General features: G+C 45.0%; 1 protein-coding gene across 1 annotated transcript in view; it reads left to right on the plus strand.

The window, feature by feature from the left end:
- Positions 1 to 14413, plus strand: part of LOC144148366 (uncharacterized) — a 49445-nt gene that overhangs the window by 476 nt on the left and 34556 nt on the right. The window lies entirely within an intron of this gene.

A 14413-nucleotide genomic window follows, 5' to 3' on the forward strand; every position in this document is an offset into this window, starting at 1 on the left:
GGCCGCTCTCCAGGGTTCTGAGGCCACACACTCGTACGCCGTCGGGTACGTGCCGGAAATCAACGCGACCGCAATGATAGCTCACATTTAAAATAGATTTTAATGGGGGTCTTTCGACGCTACTTGTTTTCTACATTTTAGCGTATTTCACTGTGCACAGGCGCGTATTACCTCTTAATTGTTGCTATACTCACGTCGACTCTGACCAGGCGTGGGGGCATGGTTCTTGGGTAAGCACTCGTCCTTGTAGAGCGTGTGAACCCTTTACCATCGTTTCCATCTGGCCTAGCAACCAGCTTCTTTTCTTGATTAGCTCGTATTTCATGGAGGAGGACAACATTCACTATATGATTTTTTCCCTATATCGAGCCCTTCATGCCAAATCCTGCTTCACGGAGAAGGCCCATCGCTCAATAACATCCGATGAAATGGATGGATTTAAAATTTATAGTACTGCTTCCTTTACCGTAAAGTGACGTATTAAGGAAACAGCAATAGTGGCGGAAGCAGTAGGCTGAATCCATGCCAGAGGCACTTTTTGAAGACAGCACAATCGGCCAGAGTTTGGCGGCCTTCAAGACGTCGAGGGGAATTCTCATCGGAGCATGTGCAATACGCGGGAAAAAGCACAGTAGTAGGATCTTTGCGTAGGCCACACAGACTTGTGGTCTCCTTCCAAGCCTCTCATCAGGTTATTTTTAGCTGTGAGCGAATTTTTGTGGCGTGAGTATTTGTTGTTTACCGCATAGCCAGAAAAACACGCGGTTTCGAATTTCAACCAGAAGTAGTTTGTGTTGGAAGTCCACAATTTTCTTATATTTGCGATCGCTTTTACCGCGCCAGGTAGCCACGGGTATTGTACCTGTGTCGTCACTGGTGGTTAGTGCGGGAAATCTGCCAAACAACTGACAGCGTTTCGTATTTGTTCTAATTTTCGAAATTAAGTAAGTGCAGTTAGAACTAAAATTTTCATGTATATTGCTACGACAGACAATGTTTCAAGTGAAGCGAAACCGCGCCTTGCTATCATGCGACCTTTAATGACATGAATTTGGTTATGAATTGTGTTAAGGAATCATTCCTTCGCGCCGTCGTTGAATGAGTTGAAGTTAGGCGATCACGCAATGTCTCACCGCGAATTGCCACCACGCATTAATCTTCTTGAAGCGGGTAACGAGAGCAAATAATGAAGTTTTGCTCCAATTGCTGCAACGGGGTAATGAAATCAATAGTTTACCCACTTTTTCGCCTTAGAAACTGTTTTGCCAAGGGTGATGAACCACGAAGGAGAGAGAAGGATTCAAGGCCCTGCTTCACAGAAAAGGCGGATGACCAGACTAGCGGGGCTGAGCACCACATGGAGGGGGGTGTACGCGTATCCGTTTGTCGTACAGCGGTGCGGCACAGCACCGCGCAGTAACAAATCCTTGCCGGTCCCGCCCTATTTAATAATTTCCGCGACAGCCTTTTCAGGAAACGTACGCAGCAACACGTCCATTGCACGTTTACACTTCGTGACATCTCGAACGTTTCCAGACGCCATTAAATCGTTCTACAGCCACAGTCTGTCGCACACCTCCCAACTGAATTCGGAATGCCTGTCCAGAAAGTCCCCCTGAAATTTCTCATGCGCACCCTTGTGGTCGTCCAATGTACTGGCGTGGAACCTGCGTCGCATCGCCGCAATCTACGCTTGGACTCACCCGTCTTCCTGCTAAAATTGCCATTACGGGCACCCACTCGGGCAGGGTTCTCGCTGCTATCACCGCCCGCCGATGCTGATCTCAATCGGGAACGTTTGCGCTCGTGGCGTTTGGCTGCGTAAGCGGCCTGCTTGTTCTTCGATGCAGATGAATCCATGATCGCGCCGAGTACGAAATGCTACGTAGTATAGATGGTTTCTTTGTTTTCCTCTTGCGATGCAAGATGCCACCACACGCCTTATTGGTTTGCCTTACCTCCTCGTAAAGAGCATTCGCAAGTTTTTGTCCCCGGAGGCGAAAAATCCATGGAAAGCTAGCCATAAACAGCACCGCTGAAAAGAAAAGGTGTGAAAAGTAGAAACGTTAACCCGGTCGGCTGCCGTTCGCAACAGAAAAGAACAAGAGGGTGCACAGGAACGCTAAAGAAGCAAAAAAACAAGAACACAAACAATACAATCGAAGGCTAAAATGGTCAAAAACACCGCTTACTAAAATAAGAATGAAGCAAAGATACTCAAAGTGGTTCACAAGATTCGAAGCCATTGTGAATGGAATACATTGACCCTAACGTTGCCACTGGGCGAGATTAAGAGGCCAGTTTCAGTTGGTTTATCGGAAGCCATGAGAAAACGATAATAATCAATACTTGCGCTTTATAACTGAACAGCTTCTTGGCAGCGCCTTAGCATACTTGCGAGTGGATAGTTGATTATTTCAAGAAAGAAGCACAAGGGAAATAACTACCACCTACAGCCATAGCTGTATATGTGGAGTGCGCGCTACTTTAAAGACCGGCGTTGGGCTCCTTTCTGCAGCTGCGGTGATTGATCCCTAGTTATCATGCGCCAGTGTATACAGCTGAAATAAAATATTCTTTGCCCGTCTTAGCAGGTTTATAAGTACTAATGCTGATTTAATCACGACCAGTACCGCCGGATTTGATAGCGCCATTACTAAAGCCACACAGCGCATGCAGTAGATTGTAACGGTGCGTGACGTACCATTTCACAATGACAGCCAGGGTAATAACGCGCAAATTTTCACCGTGCTCGCCCAAAACGCATGCCAGTGTGTGCATAGGTGTATGTATACATCTTACGCCCCATTCACGCCGGGGTCCTGTATGCTCACGGCGTCTACGTTAAAAGAACACGAGAAAACTTACGGACACGTTGGAGCTTATTACTACTAGTTACTAATAACTTATCAGATGCTCGTGAGCTCCATATGTGACTGGCCACCTAGCGCGAAAGCGCGATAATTTTTGATGGAGTAAGAACAATGGTTCCTTTTCTGATCGTACAAACGTATCACAGCGCCAAAGTGCCAAATGCTGAAGTTGGCCAAAATGCCAAATCCTCTACCAAACACACACGCACGCACACACGCTTTCTCTTCTGGAGCCAGGAGTGCATTTTACGACTTGGAAATAAAAACTAACTGCGGCGAGCAGGGTGTTTGTGCGCTCCTAGCTATGACGCCAGCTTCGTGCATGACGTGTTTCGGAGGTGTGCACAGCGAGAGCGTACTCAAACACGCCAAGTTTAAACAAGACAGTAAACAAGACCGACGTTCGTTTGAATTCGGTTCGGTTTGTGACAACGTAAACAACATCTAAATACATGAAATAGTCTGCGGAAACTGCGGAATTTGCTTTTTTTAACAGCGGAGCTATTTAAGCTTGAGCTGGGCCAGTTGGCGTCAGGAAAAGAAATACAAAAACAAAAAAAACAGCGCCACCTGTAAAGGGTGCACCACCGCAGATAGGGTATTATAGCAGTGAAGCCGGCTTTCGCGACAGCTCGAATTTGAGCACAAGGGACATATGCGTATGCGCACATCTTATTACACCATTTTAAATGTAGTAGTCTTTCTTGGGCTAAAAAAAATTGGCGCAGCTTGCAATGCAAATGCAAAAAAATGGGCGCAGCTTGAACTAGTGGTTCAAGGCTGGAGAAACAGCGGATCTGTAGGTCGACCAAGCTTCTTCCCCCTCTGGGATACGCTGTCAGTGTGGGGGACTGACCGGAACGACCTTGCAAAATCTGGGTAAACTTGGCCTCACCCATCCTCACTTAGCTTAGCCTAGCAAGAACATCGCAAAAGCTAAGAAAACTTAGCAAAGCCTAGAAGCGGAATGGAAGAAGCTAGGTCGACCCACAGCTCCTTTGTTTTCCAGCCTTGCACCACTCGTGCAAGCTGCGGAAATATTTTTCCGCATCATACAATTTTGGATAGCTGAAGTTACGCTATCTTCGCTGACAAAACATCTGATTTGGTCATCTGAGTAGATCATTTAATTGTTCAAAGCGTAAAATAAATGCTGAGCTGCTCCGAACCACCACGAAATATTTGGAGTTACTTCGCCGGAAGAAAATAGGAATTCTACATCTTCGAAGATTTCTCCTCCGTATTAGGGACCCCCGGCGTACCTGCCCATATATGCCGTCATAACGGCTTTAACGCTGAACTAATTAACTGTTGAGCCAATTAATTCAATAATTAATTGTCGCTGCCTTACTTTTGCGCCGAGGTTGTAAGAAGTACACAACAGTGGCCCAAAAGTCTTGTTTGTACGCCATAGTAATGTATGTGGACTGTGAATATGCATGCACTGATGAAAACAAATGGCGTCACGTCGTTACGTATTTTGTCGCCCATCAACCCTCGCTCTTTTACGTCAGAAAAAAATCGGAGAATAACGCTAGGCAGAAATGAATGACAGTTTTAATTATATATCTCTAAACAAACAAAGCACAGTTTTTCCGCGACAAAAGCAAACTGACTACTCAAGCAAGGTGCCTTTCAGTTGAAACAAACAATTATTCGCCTTGTGTCTTTTCTCCCGTAATGTAGGTAACGTATTCGCCTTAAAAATATAAGGACGAGAACAGCAGTATGATGACTGTTAAACAAGGCCTTTTAAGTATAGCAAGCTCTTTTTACAGGTTAAAATACCAATTATTACTGCAGTTTATTTATTGATATGTCAGGTTGTACGGTCAGCATGCAGCAACAATGACGGAAATTCGTTCCCGCGCAGTGAAAGTTTCTACCTTTGTTTCATCTCGGTTTAATTTGGTTAAATACTTCAAAATCGTAGACCCACGCAACTCACGATCGCCTCGGTTCAAATTTAAATATAAAAAACCTGTGGTCGCAAAAAGGGAAATGTTACCAACCTACTCACTCAATCGCTCACTCGAGCATGCCACCGTAAGCGCAAAGCCAAGCACACCGGTTATTTTCATTATGGCTCATCTACTGCTTTTTGTGCGCTGTTCTCGGAAAGTATGCCTAAATATGCCGCCGTAACGGCCTTGGCGCGGAGATAATTAACTGCTAAACTAATTAATGAATTATCAGGCCTAGTTTTTTACGCGGAGGTTCTAGGAAGTACACAACGGTGACTTGCTTGCACGCCATCGTAATGTGTGTGGACTGTGCCTATGCACGCGCAGATGAAAACAAATGGCGTCGCGTGTGTCCTTTATTTTGGTGCTCATCAACACGCGGTTTACGAACAAATGCTGATCAAAGTTGACCTACAGCTCCCCCCCCCCCCCTACACACACACACACACATTCACAACACGCCAACGCATGCACGTCCGCACATGCGCACCGCTGTGTTTAGTTAGCCGAATTTTCTCGCCGTGGTTCCAGCTCGCTACTCCTTTGCGACAAAGCTTAACTCGTCAGGTGCTGCATTTTTCAACCGAAATTGAATCTTTAGTATGCCGTAATTTCCCCTAATATATCGTGCCCTCGTGTGGCCAAAACAATCACTTCCGTGACTTGCTTGGCATCTTGTGCAGTATGTTTATCACGCTTCACTAATTACAAAAAAAAACGATTAAAGCTACGCGTAGAAGCCTCTCGTTTTCCCCGTGTGCACCATGTTATCGACAACCCTGAGAATATGCGTTAAAATAGCAGTTTCCATGTTAGCCACGACTCGGGGGAAAATCATTTAAATTATAACTTTGGGACCGAAATTTTGCTTCGAATTATTAACCGGAAATTTCGCAATTTCAAAGCGCATACAATACGAGCGCTGGAAACGTCTAAAAGCCGAACCGATTGATTTTACCCTCTTGAATAATACGCCATCATCCTCTGCAGTTCTTCCCTTTTCATAGTCATGATTTTTTCTTGCGAACGCCCTCAACAAATAAAATATTGGGCAAGAAAACTATAACCTATCCGCCATTGCAAACAGGGTTTATACAGTAATGACGATGTCCTCAGTAAACTAGCCGGGTTTAACGATAACAAATAGTGCACCGGGGACATGGATCAACTCTTGGAATGTAAATGAATGCTCACAATATGCAGTGTACAAAGGCTTCAAGTTCTACAACCCGTACTACTAGGGGCAAAAAACAACAAAATTATGAGTTTCATTAAAAGAGTGGTACAGAATACCTGTTACAGAACTCGCCGGGGTCACTTTGTTTCCCTTTTAATTTGGTGTTTCGACTCGTTTCGGTTACTACATTTAATAAGACTTGTGTACTTCCTCCCCGTCATACTCGCGTGATGTTGTTCCGGTTACGACGGGATCAGGACTCTTCAAGCTTTCTAAGCATATTTTTTGGCGAAAGCTTTGTTTGCCCCATTATTTAGAAACGAAAACCTTATGGGTCCCATTGCAAGAAAAGGTGGTTCCATCGGCGGCGTTGGTGTGACCGAGAAATAGGCCGAAAAATACGTCGCGCGATCGCTGAACGGGGCAGAACAAACGATAGTGCAGCGCAGGATGAAGAGAACACGTATTTGCGGATCCTGAGATGTGGCGGAGGTCTCCACCGCATTACTACAGCCACCATAACCGCACCACTCCCGGCACGGCCGCAATGTCGGCGGCGGCATCTCGTCCAGCCGTGCTTGTCACATTACCGCTGCCTCATCCAGCGACCCAGCAGTAATTAGCAAACCAGGCACGCTCTGCGTGACACACGGCCGCACTTCCTGTCTGTGTTGGGGCCACTCCTGCTCCTGTCTTCACAGAGGAAGATGACAGGGCCCACAATGCGGGTAGAAACAAATTTTGTCACGTGGGGATATATATATATATATATATATATATATATATATATATATATATATATATATATATATATATATATATATATATATATATATATATATATATATATATAGAGAGAGAGAGAGAGAGAGAGAGAGAGAGAGAGAGAGAAAGAGAGAGAACTCGACCCGTTTTAGTGTTTTAGTAAGTCGTGTGGTTGTTCAGAGGGCACCCGTGGCCACCTGCATGAGCCAGGCGGCAACTGTGGTAGCCCGGGTAACCGGGGGGATTGCATGCCTGGGTCCCAGGTAAGAAGTTCCTCGTATACCACAGTTCCTTGGAGGTGATTAGGGCGAAGTTATTTTGGGGTCAGACTCATATTACATGGGGTAGATTGGCTGGGACACCGCATATGGCGAAATCAATGGAGGGGTATACTGACGGGTGCATGTGTGTTAGTTTTGCGGCGCTCAGGAACGTGTACGTTTGCAGGAGGCGTCAGAAGTGTGCTTGGTTATGGGTTAGTTTGTTATCCGCGGTAGGGTATAAACAAGGCGAGAGGGAAAGTAATGTGCGGTGACCACATTGTAAGAGACTTGCCTGTTCCTTGCAGATCTGGCTCCATGGTTTGAATATAGGCTAGCTTCCGCTCGGATGGCGAGGCCTCGGGCCATTTCGTGAACACCCTAGTTTCCGTCAAGAGAAGAGTGGGGCAGTGTCCAGACTAGCTCTACTGGGAACGCACGGGGTTTCGGTTCAAAATTTTCGTTGCTGTTTTGTTGATGAAGCCGGTAGTGAAATTTCGAACTGCCGTTTTCGAATGTTCGTTAATTGTTGCTGTGGCGGGTTGTAGTGATGGTGCTAGAGGTCTACTGCCGTCTCCCGCCGTGTCAGGGTTGGGTGCTTTGGCTGTTGCGGTATCAAAAGGTCTTCCTCCGGCATTTACAGTGTTGGTCGCTTATGCCTCGTGGTATCGATATTCGGTTGCATCCAGATACACCATGTTCGTCTGATCTCCAAATTTCGTTTGTAGAGCTGGCGCTGGTTCTTCTCTTAGGAATGTGTGGGGTATGATATGCATGTTTCGTGGCGTCTGTCTAATTATTATGTTGGTGCGCGTGTCACACAGCATTCGAAATTAGCCCGTTTGTAGAGCTTGATGGCCGATTCATGTAAGGTGGATGGCCGGAATTGACCCAGGCAAGGTTCAACGCACGCACTTTGCCTAGTGAGGGAAGTTTAACTGTACTACTAGAGGAGCTCTATGACATTAACTGGGATATTATGGGGTTAAGTGAAGTTAGAAGGACAAAAGAAGGCTTCATGGAGCTCACTAGCTGGCATATTCTGTGCTACAGTGGACCCCAAGAGAAGAAAGAACATGGAGTGGGATTTTTAATCCACAGAGAAATAGCATGAAACGTGGAGGAGTTTTTCAGCATTATCGATAGAGTCGCGGCTGTTGTGATCAAGTTAAACAAGCGATACAGGCTAAGGATAGTACCGGCCTATGCGACAACGACCAGCTGTGATGACGAAGCCGTAGACAGCTTCTACGAGGATGTCGAATCAGCAGTGAAGAAGGCAACAACGCAGTTCACGGTTGTGATGGAAGACATTAACGCAAAGGTCGGTAAGAAGCAAATGGGAGAAAGGTCAGTGGGAAACTTCGGAATAGACAATCGCAACAGCCGAGGAGATACACTGGGGGGATTTTCACAGAGAAATAACCTGAGGTTGATGAACACATTCTTGTACAAACGAAAGAATAGCAAATGAACATAGAAGAGTCCTAATGGTACAACAAGAAAAGAAATTGACTTAATTTTAAGTGACAACCCACGTATCGTACAAGACGTAGAGGTGCTAAGTAAGATTCGGAGCAGCGATCATAGGATGGTTAGGTTTAAGCTAAGGCTGAATCTCAAAAGAGAAATGCGGAAACTCGTGAAAAATAAGAAACCCAGCATGGAGTCAGTCAGAGCCAGATCGCAGGAGTTGAAAATAACTCTTCAAAACAAGTACGCGCTTTTGAACGAGCAGAACGAGGTCAGTGTAGGCAAGCTAAATGACAATCTAACATCGGCACTCAGTGAACCAGCAGCAGCTGTGGGAGAAGCAACATGTAGGGAACAAACTGGAAAACTAACTAAGAAAACGAAGCTAATAATTGCCAAACGTAAGAACATGAAAGTGTCAAGTACGGCAGATCAGATTGAATTAGCCGAGCTTTCGAAACTGATTAACAGAAGTAAAACAAACGACATTCGTGCCTATAACAACATGGCAGTAATCGAGGAAACGCTTCAAATAGGGGGAAGCTTGAAAGCAACTAAGAGAAAGCTAGCCATTGGCAAAGACAGGACGTACGCACTCAGAGGCGAGCGGCGTAACATTACGCACAACTTGGACGATATGATAAAGGTAGGAGAACGATTCTACACCAGGCTGCATGCCAGCAAAGTTAGATCAGGGGAAACTACTGAGAGTACAATCTCAACTTGCGATGTCCCACTAGCAACTAAAGAGGAAGTTGGGGAGGCTCTCAAAGGCATTAAAATAGAAAAGCTACCGGTGACAACGCCATAACCATGGATCTTTTGAAGGAGGGAGGAGATATTGTACCGGAAAAGTTTTTTAACTACCGGAACTCCTTCTGTATTATTGTTTGTACGCACTTCTAAAACATGTGAAATAAACTTCAACTTCAACTATTTTCAGAATGCTTGAAGACTCAAAAAGTGCCCATACCGTGGAAAAACGCCAATATTATACTGATTCATGAGGAGGAAGATCCCAAAGACCTCAATAATTGCTGACCCATTAGCCTACTCTCAGTTGTTTACAAGCTTCTTACCGAAGTTGTAGTTAGCCGCATATGTGACAGCCTGGATACCCAACAACCCAGAGAGCAGGCTGGGTTTAGGAAAGGGTACTCAACCATGGATCACATCCATGTCGTCAATCATGTGATAGAAAAATACGCAGGATACACTAAACCCCTCTACATGTCATTTATAGACTATGAGAAAGCGTTTTATTCCGTACTCACCGCAGCCGTGCTAGAAGCACAAAAAGACCTGGGAATGGAGTAGGCCTACATAAGACCTACATAAGCGAGCCGGCCTAGTTTGAAGCGATCCATGGCAGCGAAGGCGCGAAACAAGCAAGGACGAAGAAGAAACAACAAGGATGAGCGCTCGCCCTTGTCGTTTCCTTGTCGTTTCTTCTTCGTCCTTGTTTGTTTTGCGCCTTCGTTGCCATGGGCATATATACAGAATGTACGGGCAGGACAACCCTCCACAAGCAAGGCGATAAATTCCCGATCCGAAAGGGAGTAAGACAGGAAGATTCCATCCCGCCAGAACTATTTACAGCATGTCTGGAGGGAGTGTTTAGAAAGGTTGACTGGGAAAACATAGGATTAAGTATAAACAGGACATACTTGAGCCATTTGAGGTTTGTGTACGACATAGTATTGCTGGGTGAGACTGCAGAACACCTGCAAACAATGCTTGAGGAAATAAATCTGAAAGCACGGCCGTGGGGGCTAAAAATAAATACGAATAAATCCAAAGTACTGAAGAGTAAAATGCCAGAAACGTCCTCTTCAGCTTAGGAAACGCAACGCTAGAAGAAGTAAAAGAATACTACTACCTCGGACAGATGGTTAGTGCTGACGGCAACCACGAGAGAGAAATCCGGCGCAGAATAGCTATGTGTTGGGGAGCACTCGGCAAGCATTCCCAAATAATGACAAGTAAGCTACCTCTGTCACTCGGAAGAAAAATCTACATCCAGTGCATGCTGTCGGTTATGACATGTAGAGCTAAAACTTGGCGGCTTACTAAACAACTAGAAAGCAAACTTAGATCGGCGCAACGGGCCATGGAAGGAATAATGTTAGGAGGAACCCTCAGGGGCAGGAAACGAGTTACCTGGATCAGAGAACAAACTAGAGTAGAATATATAATTCAAATAAAGAAAAACAAATGGACTTGGGCTGTCCATGTCGTGAGGCGAACCGACAACCGGTGGACAATTAGGGTAACAGAGTGGATACCAGGAGATGGTTCTAGAAGAAGAGGAAGGACAATAACTCGATGCGGGGATGACAAAGAAATTCGGGGATAAACTGTGGAGTCGAGAAGCGCAGGACAGGAGTGGTTGGATGTGAATGGGAGAGGCCTTCGTCCTGCAGTGCACCTGAATAGGCTGACGACGACGACGACGACGACGACGACGACGACGACGATGATGATGATGATGGCGGCCGATTCGTTAAGTGCGCAGCATGTGCACTCCTGTGGGAGTTTGGGATAATCAGTCGTATTGATTGAAGAAATGGGCGTTGTCTGTTGGTGGGCAAAGATGGACGTGGTGAGTGCGCCCTAACGAATTTTGCGTTTGGCGCCTAACACGTAAAAAATTCTGGCATTCTTTCTCGGTGTAATGTTGTTGTACTTCGTACGAATCAACAGAATTTAAAATGGTTTTCATTGCCTGCTTTAAAAACCAATGGCCACCAGTGATTACTTAAAATGTTAGTGTAGTTTCGCTAACTGAGCAAACTGCAGTGGTTTGATTTTTAAGCACACTCAGAGACACTGAATCACGAGCAGAGAAAGGCAAGCACGTAACTGTAACCAATTTCCGAAAAATGCTGGAACAGTTCACATAAAGCTCCCTACACTAACCGCAATTATCTCACTTCGGGAAATTGGGAGCTCCAGAGATAATTCTGGTAAAGCCGGAATTATAAATATCCACTCTTGATGAAACAAAACTATGCCCGTACTGTCGTCGAGAAAGCGGCTTTAATGCAGAGGGTGTAGGCTGGGTAATGTGGGTCAGCTATTACACCTGCTCTGCCTAAACTTCTAAGACACGAATACTGTCGAAGTCGCCACACGTTCTTACACAAAATTCAGCCCTTTATAGCAGGGCTCAATGAAGTTTTGGCGAATACAAACTGTTTCTCGCGCTCGAACGAGACTCACTACAACATAATCGTTCAGTTTTAACCCTTTTATTCGCTTCCGCATAGGCTGAACGGGAGCAGACGGCTGCAGCGATGCGGCCGAAATGCATCTTCTAGGTTTCCCAGCGGAGAGACGCAGACGTTTAGCTCAGTAGCTCAGTGGTCGCACGGTGCATAATTTGCGTTGGTGTCCCTAATTCAGCTCTCTCAAGAAAAGCTATGATTTTTCATCAAGACGTGTCGGGTGGGATTGCGCTCTGCAAAGGGGAGAGAGCAAAGTGAAGAAGTACGTCCCAGGTTTAAGGACGTCACAGGTTGAAGGACCTCACAAGTAATCTACAAGTACACCATCAAGAAAGCCTGTGCAGTTGGGGACAGGAGGTAGCGAACAGCAAGGGTAATATTTGTGGTTATAATTGGCATGATGTCCATAACGCCGACGAAAAAGCCCCGTAACACGTGATTTCAAATAACCCGTTGTAAAAGCAGCCTTTGAATGCTGACGAAGTGGTCAGTGGTAAGCATAGCAAAGTGAGAATGGTCGTTGTTCCACGATGGGGGAGCCGCAACCACTGTCCTTCGCTCATCGTGTAAGCGTTAAGACCGAAGTGTTTCCCTTATCCTCTGTCGTTATGCTGCCTATACATTACGAGAGAACCATTGGCTTTTACATCCCACGCCAGCGCCGAGTTGAGGCAGACCATTGTCCTAAAAAAATTCTTCTAGTCCCAAAAAAATCATCGGTGATTTATTTTGGCTCCAACATAGAAGTTGCTCCGTTCTCGTTCTTCGCTCTGACCACCAGAGCCAAAATTCAGCCACTCTACGCAACAGTCCATAGGAAAGTCAAGGTTTTTAATTATAACCGGGAGGATAGCAGGACGCCAACCATGTAGTACACAATTTAATGGTCTGCATGCTGTAGTAAGGATCGAGGTTTTAAAGATTGTGATGAGGGCGATGAACAGCAAACGGCACTTTGACAAAGCCTGAATCTCGTTTCTTAACTGAAATGTTTCTGAAAAAGACATGCAAGGCACCAATCCTTTAATGCCTCCACAAGCCATCAAGAATGGTGAGAGTGAGTGCAGGCCGGCTCGTTGATACCTTCCTAAATGTGGGTATTTCAGCACATCCTTCTTCTGAAGCGCTGGTGTTAATGCTGCTGCCGACAGTCTGCGTGACTCCACTGGCGGCACAAGGAGTTAAAACGCTCTTTCACCTACAGTGGTCTCGGCATTGAGCGTCAAGTTTTATGGCCCAACTGAGACGCTTGATGTATGCTAGTGGACTAGTAACACCCGTCCTTGACTACTCGAGAAACCATGAGAGCGATTTTATTGGCTCTGCGGTCGGTCTACAGAACAGGCTTGTCTAGACCGTGGACAAATTTCGCTTGCATCGTTTCATGAAAGTGCCGTGTTCAGTCTTCTTTCTACTCTTTTCTCACCTTTACAATCTTTACTTTTCTCTGTCCTATCCTATTCTCCACACTTAAATTCATTAATTTTATTTAAATTTTATCGTCGCCAATAGCAAGCGTATTCTTATACCCCTGCTACACTAGCGTCCGAATGTCATTTGAACCAAATGTCATTTGACTCAAATGCCAAGTTGTGCTCCTACACTAGGTTTTGAAATGCCTATCGGTTCAAATGACATTCGAGCCAAATGAGCACCGAGAGAGACATTTGATATTTCAAATGCCATTTCTAGCACTCTCGCACGCAGCGCCTTCGATCGTCAATAAAAAATATAATACTTCCGCAGAAACAAGATATTTTTTGTGGAGCTTTGTTCACTGCTCATTTACTTAAAATATGAAATCAACATATTTAATTTTCATACTCTCAAAACCAGTGGGTCAGTCGTAAAAAAATAAAAAAATAAAACTACGTAAGACAGCCACCACATTAGAGTAAAAACTGGTGTCTCTTCTAATTTGATATCATTTTACTGCCCTAGACTGCTCCTAAATTTGATTGGTGTATTATTGCACGAAAACGGAACTGGGCGACAACACTGCCACTAGAGCACGGCGAGATATTGTGAAAGCTTTCAAATGCCATCGAAATTATAGTGCAGCACGGCGGATTCTGAATGGCATTCTAAGTACCCCATTTGAGTCAAATGACATTTGGTTCAAATGACATTCGGACCCGAGTGTAGCCGGGGTATTAGTTGCTTTACTCTACTTCTTTTTTTAAACGTTTCTGCAATATTTGCCATTTGGTTGGTACAAATGTGACTGACGTTATTGCAGTAAAAAATTTTCTACAGCTCTGCTCATTCAATTCGCTCCTCCGTTCTTGACACTTTGATCGTCCTGTGTTCCTTAAAACGTTGTTTCGTTGTCAGGAGAGATTATCAGTTTCTTTTCTTGGTTCCCGTCCTCCAACAGCTACTGCTGAATCCGCGATTACAGTCGTTAGGTTGCCATTCAGTACGTATATGCTTCAGTATGTCTTTACTTGATTGTCTGCTCGTATCGCGGCTGACAGGTTTTTCTTGATAGCTGCTACACACCCCTACACATATTTCGAAGTGTTTTCACAAAACATAGCCAGCGCTTATTTTTCACAGAAGGAGCACTGTCAATATTCATACCAGTGACCTCACAAAACGTAACTAAGATGACAGCAGTTAAATTTGAGTGATTTGTTTGTAATTATTTATCAGCCGTTTCATTCCATACCTT

The sequence above is a fragment of the Haemaphysalis longicornis genome, unplaced genomic scaffold (assembly GCF_048455015.1).
Source record: "Haemaphysalis longicornis isolate Haplotype H1 unplaced genomic scaffold, Haemaphysalis longicornis Haplotype H1 scaffold_1, whole genome shotgun sequence".
In the NCBI taxonomy this organism is placed as follows: Eukaryota; Metazoa; Arthropoda; class Arachnida; order Ixodida; family Ixodidae; genus Haemaphysalis; species Haemaphysalis longicornis.